At 41.6% G+C, this 11,624-nt stretch overlaps 1 long non-coding RNA gene across 1 annotated transcript; it reads right to left on the reverse strand.

Annotated features, from left to right (window-relative positions):
- Positions 1-4,608: 4,608 nt before the first annotated feature.
- Positions 4,609-10,408, reverse strand: LOC121108590. Its single transcript, XR_005843219.2, has 3 exons — positions 10,369-10,408; positions 6,458-6,652; positions 4,609-4,891 (listed from the first exon to the last, which is right to left on the reverse strand). It is a non-coding gene; the product is annotated as an uncharacterized LOC121108590 (long non-coding RNA).
- Between the last annotated feature and the right edge of the window lie 1,216 nt (positions 10,409-11,624).

The following is an 11,624-nucleotide window of genomic DNA, read 5'->3' on the forward strand; positions in this document are numbered from 1 at the left end:
TTTGACTATTTCTTATTATTATTACTAATTATTCTTATCATTGGCTCTCTTTGTCAATTCCATGTCTGAAGAATACCTTCATAATAGAGAAGGTTGATCATTTTTGCATGATATTCTCAAGTAAGTATCATTTTTATAGTCATATGTATACAAATATTTTTCTGAAGGATAGTAATTCCCTTTAACAAGTGTTTGCTGCAAAAACCAAAAGGGTAAACAGTCTGCATCTTGACAATGCCAAAACTATGCTCTCTACGTTAAGAAGTGGATAGTTTGTGAAGAGCTGCCCCTGAGAAGCAGTCATGAACCAGATGAGAGCCTGTGAGGGACTGGGCCAATAAAGAGCATCTGGTTGTTGGCATCTACTACAAGAAACTTGATCAGCGTGAAGCTGTAGACAAGACCTTGCTTCAGCTGAAAGAAGCATCATGCTTGCAGGCTCTCACACTGGTGGGGGATTTCAACCACCTGGATATCTGCTGGGAGAACAACTCAGCAAGCAGCAAGTAATCCAGAAGACTGCTGGGGTTCACTGAAGATAACTTTCTGGTGCAGGTATTGGACAGACCTACCACAGGTGAAGCATTTCTAGACCTGGTGCTCACCAGCATGGAGGAGATCATTAAAGGGGTTAAATTTGGAGGCAGTCTCGGCTGCAGCAACCATGCCTCTGTTGAGTTCATGATCCCAAGGAATGTGGGCCTGGCAAAGAGTAATAGGGACCATGAACTTCAGGATAGCAAAATTCAAACTGTTTAAGGAGCTTTTGGTGCGATCCCCTAGGAAACTGTCTGGGAAACTGGGAAACAGACAAAGGAGCAGAACAGAGCAGGCAGTACTTTAAGGATGTCTTTCTGAGAGCACAGGAGCTCTCCATCCCCCTGATTAAGAAAACAGGCAGATGAAGCAGGAAACCCATATGGCTGAGCAAGGACCTGATGGTCAAACTGAAGTGTAGGAAGGAAATGCACAGGCAGTGGAAGCAGAGATGGGTGGTCTGGGGAGAATATAGAGATGCTGACCAGATGTGCAGGGATGGAGTCTAGACTAAAGCTGAGGCACAGATAGAATTGAATTTGGCAAGGGAAGTGAAAAATAACAAGAAGGGATTCTTTAGATAACTTGGGCAAAAGAGACTGCGATGGAAGACTGTACCCCTTCTGAAAAATGAAAAGGGAGAGCTGGCTTCCTCAGGCATGGAGAAGGCTGAGGTACTTAACGAGTTCTTGGCCTCAGTCTTGGTTGTCAGTCAGGCTTCCCACATCTCTCATGTCCCTGAACATCTAGATGGGAATAGGGAGAGCAAAATCCCTCCCAGTGTAAGAGTGGAGCAAGTCCAGTACCACCTCATGAAGCAGATGTGTACAAGTCTATGGTGCTAGATGACATACATCTCAGGGTTTTGAAGGAACTGGCTGATGTAGTTGCCAAGACTCTCTCACTCATATTTTGAAAAATTGTGGCTGTCAGGCCAGTCATGAGCAGTGTGCCCCATGGATCTGCTCTGGGACCAATGTTCTTCAATACCTTCGTCGAAGATATGGACAGTGGGATGAGGTGTACAGTCAGCAAGTTAGCTGATGTCACCAAGCTGAGTGGTTCAGTTGACACAATAGAAGGAAAAGATGTCATCCAGAGGGAACTGGACAAACTTGAAAGTTAGGCACACAACAATTCAATGAAGTTTAACAAAGCCAAGTGAAAGGTGTTGCAGCTGGGTGAAGGCAAAGCCAGATACAAATACAGGCTAGGATAAAGAGCTCATTGAGAGCAGCTTGACAGAGATGGACTTGAGGGCCCTGATGGATGAAAAGCTGGACATGGACCAGCAGCGTGCACTTGCAGCACAGAAAGTCAACTGTCTCCTTGGCTGCATCAAAAGAGGGCGATTGACGGGGAGATGGAGGAGATTGTCTCCCTCTACTTCGCCCTCATGAGGCCCCATCTAAAGTACTGCATCCAACACTTGGGCTCCCAGGACAAGAAGGATGAGGAGTTCATAGAATCCTAGAATAGCTTGTGTTGGAAGGGACCTCAAGGATCATCAAGCTCTAACACCCATATCACAAGCAGGGCTGCCAGCCTCCACACATAATATTAGACCCATCCCTGGATGGGAGGTGTTCAAGGCCAGGTTGTATGGGGCCCTGGGCAGCCTAATCTAGTGGCTGGCAACTATGCCTATAGCATGGGTTTTTGAACTAGATGATCTTTAATTTCCAAACCAACCTAAGCCATTCTGTGATTATATGACTGACAGATGAAATTTTCAGCTACAAAACACTATTTTTCAACTTAGCCATTACTATTAGCTATGCATTTTCATCAGCAATGAGCAAAAGCCTGCATGCTGTCCTCATAAAAATCTGCACCATTTTTACCAGATGTCTCTTGCACCACTGTTGAAGCACACCACCCACCACCTCACTGTGCTCACATCCACTGCTTGATCTCCATAAATGTTCAGGAAGCATTATTGAATGTGAGTGGGTGACATTTTTTCCACTTGGAGAAATTTGATGACACCTCTTTACTTCATACACACTCCCAAATCAGATGCCATTCTGTCAGACTGCCCCTCTGCTGCCACCTGCCACACGTCAATGAAATCTAACAGAATATTGGCAGGAAGTATCAGGCTCTATTGCCATATCACCAACATCCGCTTCCAACATTATGGATCAACATAAGAAAACAGGAGGCACTATTATCAGAGAAATCAAAATGTGTCTATATTTTTGTCTTTATTGCAAAGCCTATCCTTTTGTTCTGTCTTTGAAAAGGGCAGATAGTTTAATGGAATTCAGGACTTTGAATTCTGAGAGTTCAGTATTACAAATTACATACTAAGAATAAAAGCACATCTTTGCAGATTTCTGTACATAAATTACACAATAAAAAGAGATATTGGGCAAGGGAAGAAGGAACGTTCACCATTCATGATGCATAACAATATAATAAAAAAAAAACTTAAGTAAAAGGAAATTGCAATCTTTTAGATACATGTGAAATGAATCCGTGCATTTCAGACAACTCATTTCATATTTTGCATGGATACTTGTTCCATATCCATGCAGTGGAAGCACTCTTACTTGAAAAACCTCCAAAGGACAAAAACTATGAGAAACCTGCATGAAATATTAAATGTAAGAAAGTCAGTCTATGCTGCAGGAGAGGGACTTAGCTAAAAAGTACTTTTAACTGAGCAGTGTTACATGAATAACTAATAAGCTCAAAAGTGGTAGTAAGAGAAGAGTTGTGTCATGGCAATAAGGTGTTTGACATTTAGTACTTTTCAGTAGTTTCATTAGCAGTGAGGTGCATGGGATTAGTAAATGGCAGTAGCATGCCTGAGAAATAAGTCCTAAGGTTGGTAAACAGAACAACTATCATAAAAGTCAACATTGGAAGATGCTATAACATCGAATTTTATTAAGAGATGTAATATAAAATTCTGTACAGATACAAACAAAAGCAATTCATCTAGGAAAGGAAAACAAAAACCAGATGATGTGGGGTACGCAAAAGCGTTGGTATAATTGCAGAGTTGTATAAAGATATATAAATGGATTAAAAATTGAGTGACTTTAAACTATGAGATAAAAGTGAAAAAAAAATGAAAATCTTGCAGTGGTAAATACTTCTAAGAATTGTATATTGTCATGGTTTTATGATTTTTGGTTATTGGTATTCCACATCATAACATCATGTAGTGCACTGTGAGTTAAATTGTTAATACTCCAGTTCCGGGCACCTGTCCAGAAGAGAAGAAGAACTACATTCCCCAGGGGGTTTTGCAGTCAGAGAGGAGATATAACCTCTGGCAAGGTCACCTGATGCCCCTCTTTTCCCTCAGCTCTCCTCCCTGTTGCTCATCCCGACCACACACATCACCTCAGCAGTACTGTAAGGCCTACAGCTTTCAGATACTCTCTCATTATATTTGATTCATTTGCTTCAATTCTAATTATATTGTATTATAGGGTGTTATCTTGCATTCCAATACTGTATTTAGTAAATTAGTTTGTTTCTCCTCAGATCGTTGCCACTGTTTTTAATTATTTTTGGGTCCCCTGTTCACCTTTTCTGGAGGCACGGATTTTGTGAAATCCCTCTGTCCCTCTAGTCACAAAACTGGGATGAAACAGCCCATAAACCATTGATAAACATTTAATAAATAAGCTAACTATTGCATTTTGAATTGGTCAAACCTCATCTAGAGCATTACAGAATCACAGAGTTGGAAGGAACCTCAGAAGATCATCTAGTCCAATCCAGGTGCTAAAGCAGGTTCTCTACAGTAAGTTGAACAGGCAAGCATCCATGTGTGTTCTGAATATAGCCAGAGAAGGAGACTCCACAACCCCTCAGGGCAGCCTGTTTCAGTGCTGTCACTGCAGTGTTTTCCTCCTTTTCCAACAGAACTTCCTTTATAAGCATTCTCTTCATCAAGTTCAATATTCCTAGGTCTCTTAGACTTTCGTCATAAGGGAGATATTCCAGACCCTTCATCATCTTTGCAGTCTGTGTGTTGCCGAGCGACTTGTCCGAGGTTCCCTAGAAAGTAATATTCAGCTGAGGCACAGCATGGACGAGGCCACACACCAATCTGGTTACTAGTAGCCAAGCCATTTAATAACTGCACACAGCCATTTATACAGAGAGGTACACATAGCATGCTAAGTACAACAAGGCGCGGTTCTCATAACTTGCAGTTGCTTGCAGCTTGTCTCATGGCACCTGGCACAGCATTTTCTCTCGCAGCTCTGCATTCCTTTTGTCTAATCCTGTCATTATTGTGTGTGAGACAGTGATCCATAGTAGCTGTTTTGCTCGCAGTGACCCAGGGGGGGATAAACATGACCTCCCTGGGTCGGTCGTCCACCCACACCTGTGAAAGACAAAACTGTTTTTTTTTTGTTTTGTTTTGTTTTGTTTTGTTTTGTTTTGTTTTGTTTTGTTTTTGTCTCAAAGTTTGCTTCATGAGGCCTTTTTGGTGAGAAGACTCTAACTGACTACTGTGAATTATGTAGGGGGGGGGCGAGTGGTGGGTGTAAGCATGCCATAGTACTTCTGCTTAAGACTGTAAAGATAGGCAGAAGTGGGACAAGATGTCTTTTTCAGGGGTGCAGTTTGAAGGATCTGATCACTGCAAAAGGCTGTAATGCTTGTGCATGGCAACAAAGGCACCACTCCCTGCTGGCTTATCTGTTGGGCCAGGTGCATCATGCTAACAGAGAGAAGAGGAAAAAAAAGAAACTGAAAAGTGGGAGATAAAAGGTCCCCGCTAAACTAAGGACTCTGGGAGAAGAACTCCCAAAGAAAAGAAACCTTTGACTGAGGAATTCCCTGAGGGGAAAAAATACCTCTTAGGAAGTACCCCCCTGGTGCATCCTTGCTTTGAATCTCCCATCCCCCATGGTGATTGGACAAGTTCCTGAGATCAACGGACGTACAACAAACCATGCTGGACCCACAGTGGTGACTATCTCTCTTGCTTTCTACAGAGCCTTCTCGCTTTTATTTCCTCTGTCTTTTATATCGCATGTCTTCCTTTCCCCATATCCCTAAGCAACTAGGATCTGTAATAAACTGGTCAGGCTAACATTTGACCCATTGTGTCTTAATCTCACCATCAGGTGTACGTATACTAAAAGAAACTCCTCTCTCTCCTATAAATTGGAGTGAGACACGGCCCTTCTCTGATGTCTCTAGTAGTTCTGTGTCTGGGGAGCCCAGAACTGGATATAGTAGTCCAGATGTGGCCTCATCAGGACAGAGCACAGGGAGAGGATAATCTTTCTCAATCTGCTTGACACGGTTCTCTTACAGCATCCCAGGGTACCACGGGCCTTCTTGACTACAAGGGCATACTGCTGGCTGTCTCATGGTCAACCTGTTGTCCACCAGGACACTCAGGTCCTCCTCTGCAGAACTCCTTTCCAGTAAATCAGCCCCTAACCAATATTAATGTGTGCAGTTACTTCTTCCTGGGTGTAGAACTCTACACTTGCCACAGTTGAACCTTATAACATTCCTGTCTAACCAACTCTTCAGCCTGTCCAGGTCTCACTGAATGGCAGTACAGCCTTCTAGTGTGTCAGCTACTCCTCCCAGCTTTGCATCATTAGCAAACTTGCTGAGGATGCACTCTATCCCTTCATCCAGGTTACTAATGAAGGTGCTAAGCAAGACCAGACACAGTACTGACCCCTGGGGAACAACCCTAGCTACATGCTTCAAGCTAGACTCTGTGCTGCTGACCACAACCCTCTGAGTTCTGCCAGTTCTCAATCCACCTCACCGTTTACTTATCTATCTCACACTTTATACTCTTACCTATACTAGCACCTTCATCTTACCTAATCTTACCTCCCATTACATCCTTGATTAAGCATCAGAAAATAACATCAAAAGCCTTGGAGAAGTCAAAGTAGATAACATTCACCACTCTTACCTCATCAATCCAGCCAGACATGAAATCCTAGGAGACTATCAGACTGATCAGGCATGATTTCCCATTGGTGAACCCATCCTAACTACTCCTGATAACCTTATTTTCTTCCATTTGCTTGGGGATGTCATCGAATAAGTTGTTCCATAAGATTCAGGTGTGGAAAAGGACTTTTCACTTTTTTTTAACTGCCAAGTGCTGTAGAAAAAAAAAAAAAAAAAAAAAAAAAAAAAGAACATGAAGAATTCATTAGAAACATTAGAAAGTACATTATGAGAAACTTAAGTCAATAGAAGACAGAAATGAAAGGTGCTGTAACTAGCAGTGCATAAAGGAACATTATAAAACAAAGAATAAATAATTATTGTCTTTAGCCAGTTGTGATGCACCAAAGGGTATCCTAAATAGCCAACACACAGCAACCTTGTAACTGTTGATACTATAACTCTCTAGAACAGTCTGATAGCATTAAGCTGCCACCTATAGAAGCAACACTGAACAAGAATTGGTCGATAAATTATTAAATCAACACAACAGACCAGACATCACTGGTGTTCTACTTTTTAATAATAATTAGCAATGAGACAGTTGTTTTGCAATGACATGCCAGTTCTTTAACACATTCTCTTTTCATTGTAAAATAAAGTATTGCATGTTAATTTACATAGTGATAAACACTTTTTTACTACAAATTAGGCAACATATCAAAAAGCAGTGGCAACTTTGGTTTCCTACAGACAAGTGCAAAGAAATTTCTGCAGTGTAGTGCATAGAGAACTATCATGTTCACAGATCACAGATTACAGAATATCCTGAGCTGTAAGGGAATCACAAGGATCCTCAAGTCCAACTCCTGGATGCACATGGAACAACTCAAAATTCAATCCCTAATTCAGAAACTGTTGCCCAGATAATTCTTGAAATCCAGCAGCCTGGAGCAATGCCCATTGCCCTCTGAAAAACTTTTTCCTGACCTCCACTAGACCCTCCTCTGGAGCTGCTCCATGCCATTCCCTTGGTTTCTGTCACTGTAACCACAGAGCAGAGATCACTGCTGCACCTCTGTTCCCTGTGAGGACCTATAGGCCTCCAGAAGGCCTCTCCTCAGCCTCTTCTTTTCTAGGCTGAACAAATCAAGTGACTTTTTTATTACTGAGAACTAGAAGGTATCTGCCTAGCTCTGTTTATGCCGTGATAATAAAGTGTTTCATAGTTCACAAAGAGCTCAATATTGTACAGATTATATAAATGAATCTGTTCTGGCCCAAAGATCACTTAAACAGTTGTCCAGTGATCCTGCTTCAAAGTACCAGCCTTTAAATAGAAGTGTGTAGTTCCTTTTACAGTGTTGGTTTCTGGCTGAAATACAAGCTAATGCCTTTCAAAAACAAACAAAACAGCCTCCTGAACTCTTTGCATTGTTCTGAACTTCTGAATCTGTAAGCAGTTTTTGGATAATGATTCACTTAGAAAAAGGAAGAAAAATATATACATATGTTTTTAAAGCCATTTTAAAGCCATTCTGTTTGTTCATATGACCCTCTCAGTGTTGCACTGAGACATCCTCAGAAGCTCATTTAAAATCATTGGGGAAAAATGTCTAACTCTCCAAAATAATGTAGAAGTTATCCTGTGAAAGCCAACATCCAATTTGTTTTAAATAGTCTTAAAATTGCTTAGAGATACCTCACTTTTCAGAGATTTCCCTTTTGCTGTCACTCAAAATGTCCTCAAATTTGTCAGAATTAAGAAAAAAAGAAATGATGTTCATTAGAGGCTTGATGGAATTGAGTTTAGATTTAGTTAAAACTGAAGTTTGGTGTCAGTAAACATATACTACTTCTTTCAAATTCTAATACAAACTACAGATAAAATATCTCCACATTTAATGTCTTCAAGACCAGAAATAGAGTTTTTCTTGCAACTGCAGATTATGTCTGGAAAGGACACTGGAACTAAAACCATGGAACTTCTTTTCAGTTTTCCAAAACTGTTCTCTAGCACCAAATCACCACTGAAATTGAAAATACCTGACTTGAAAACACAGGAAATTAAAAATTGCTTGACAGCAAGTATGAGCGGAGTAGAGAGCAATAAATGTTTTGCAAAAAAATGAGACTGAAGAGGGTGAGAGAAATTAGGGATGGTAGGGGTAGGAAATTAGGTCTCTAAATAACTAGGATTTGTGTCCCTGCCCATGGCAGTGGAGTTGGGACTACCTAATCTTTAAGGACTCTTCTAATGCAAACCATTCTGTGATTCTATGATTACAGGATGGACTGGTGAATACTCCAGGCAGAAGCCAACACTGTAAAAAAAACTTTTGGGAAAGACAGGAAGCTCAAATAAAAGGGTTATTGTGGACTGGCTAGCAAGAAACACAGAGCATAAAACCATTAACATGTGAGTAAAAAAAGGCAAATTCTTTCTTACAGTGTTGCACCTGTAAAGCTACACCCAGAAGCCCAAGTCAGCAATATTCACAAGCACTAGCAGTTTTGGAGTAATTGTCTTACAGGTACTCAGTGCAACTAAACACCCAACATCCAGCTATCAAGCAGCCAATGAGCCTATGATTGTTTATTTTTAACATTATTCCAGATGAGCAATCCTACTGTGGTTTATAGAATTAAACATGGCTCTAACATTAATCAACAATCTTGTGTGTACAAATTCATAGCCACAAATCCCTGAAGCTTGACAAAATGAAATACTTTCTTTGTTTAAAAGTTATCATTTAAATTGTGGGGAAAAAAAAAATTAAATATAGCATTTTATTTAAAATTAGATGCTAAAAATTAGAAAAATGCCTATTACAATTGTCTTCATGTATAGACATCACAATAACACACAATCTAGAATGTGTCTACTCTTCAAATTTTCACTCTAGTATAACTTTATTTCTGTAAATCAGTTTAAAATATCACAGCGGTATGAGTAAGTGACACAAACAGAGCATTTGAAAAAAAGGAAAACAAGTCAAAGTATATAGAAGTTTGTCAGAAAACCATGCCAATCTCACAGTCTGAGAGATGGGGTGGTACAGCACCATGCTCCCAAGTCCAACCAGCAGAGGTCAAAACTGTTTTCCCAAGAGGCACATACACACAGTGCATATGTAAATATCATATACATATGTATGTTTTTATGGCCAGCATGTGGTCCAGCAGACACAGGGAGCACATACACAGACATTAACAGCACATACAGCCTGGCTGAGCAGGACTGAGGTCTGCTAGTGAGAACAGATACATACACATATAGAGTGAGGATCAGTAAGTCTGCCCAGTAGCAACTCCTTCATCCCACTCTTTCCCAGATGGCAGCGCCAGGACTTACTAGCCACAGACCAACTACAGTTGCTGGTAATGACACACACACACACACGGACACAGTTGGCCAGGATTTGACAGACAGTCTACCCCTAACAGATATACAGACACTCTAACACTCAGAGCTAGCTGTTAAAAGACCCACTCACAACTTTCTTGTAAGCCACTTCACTTGTTCACCAGCCTGTTTGGCTTGACCTTTGCTAGTGATCATGAACTCACATATACATGCAGAGCCCTCCTCCCCCTCCCTGCCTCCAGCTCCTCACATGCTTCATCACACATACCCTCTGAATATAGCAACCCTCACCTAGGAAAGACATATAAGAAGATAGGAGAGAATGAAAAGATCAGATGCATGGCAAGGCAACACAAGTGTACAGACCACTCCACTAGTCACAGGTGACCAGGACTTTTATCCACTAATTATCCCACAATAAGTCTTGAGAAATCCTGAAATACCCTTCCACTGCATCTTGTAACCATAGAATAGAATCACTGAATCATAGAATCACAAAGGCTGGAAAAGACATAAGATCATCCAGTACAACTGTCTGCTTATCACCAATTATTCCCACTTACCCATGTCCCTCAGTACAACACGTAGCATTGCCTGGGGCTGTTGTGGCCAAAGTGCAGGAACTGGCATTTTGCCTTGTTGAACCTCTTCCTGTTGGCCTCAGCCCAGCTATCCAGCTTACCCAGATCCCTCTGTAAGGCCTTCCAACCCCAAGGGAGAGAAACACTTCCTCCCAGCTTTGTGTAATCTGCAAACTTAGTGAGGCTGCACTCAATGCCCTCATCCAAGTCATCAGTCAAGATACTGAAGAGTACAGGCCCCAGTATCAACCCCCAGATAACACTATTTGTGACCAGTTGCCACCTGAATTTGACTCCATTTACCACCACTTTCTGAGCCTGGCCATCCAGCCAGTTCTTTAACCAGCAGAGAATATATATGTCCAAGCCACAGGCTGCCAGGTTCTCCAGGAGAATACTGTGGGAGACAGTGTCAAAGGCTTTGCCAAACTTTAGGTAGACTACTCCAACAGCATTGCCCTCATCCACCAGGTGGTTCACTAGGTCATAGCAGAATATCAGATTGGCCAAGCAGGACCTACCTTTCATGAACCCATGTTGGCTAGATCTGATCCTATACTGCACAGCCTGTGTGATCTCACTCAAGATGATCTGCTCCATAACCTTTTCTGGCATCAAGGTCAGGCTGACAGGCCTGTTGTTCCCTAGATCCTCGTTGTGACCCTTCTTGTAGATAGGAGTCATTTCTCAGAGAGTCAATTCTCTGGGTTTATCAGGAATGCTAACAGATGATGGAAATTGTCTTGGTTATCACCTCCACCAGCTCCCTCAGCAGCCTTGGGTGGTTCCCATCTGGCCCCATGGACTTGTGGCAGTCCAGATGGAGTAGTAGGTCTCTGACTGTTCCCATCTGAGTTGTGGCAGGTTTATTCTGCTCCCCATCCAAGACTTCCATGTCAGGGGGTAGAGTATCCCAAGGATAACAAGTATGACTTTTAAAGACCAATGTAAATAAGACATTAAAAACCTCAGCCTTTTCCCTGTCCTTGGAGGTCATATTCAGTGTTGCATGCAGTAAAGGATGGAGATTCTCCTTAGGCCTCTTTTCACTATTAATATATTTGTAAAAAATGTTTTTGTTCTCTTTTACCCCAACAGCCAAGATGAGCTCAAGCAGGGCTTTTGCCTTTCTCATTTTCTCCCTGCACATCCCAACAATGTCTTTCTACTCTCCTCAAGTTGCCTGTCCCTTCTTCCACTGGAGAAAGAATCTCTTTTTCTCCTGGAGCCTCAGGACA

This window comes from Gallus gallus, chromosome Z, assembly GCF_016699485.2.
Source record: "Gallus gallus isolate bGalGal1 chromosome Z, bGalGal1.mat.broiler.GRCg7b, whole genome shotgun sequence".
In the NCBI taxonomy this organism is placed as follows: Eukaryota; Metazoa; Chordata; class Aves; order Galliformes; family Phasianidae; genus Gallus; species Gallus gallus.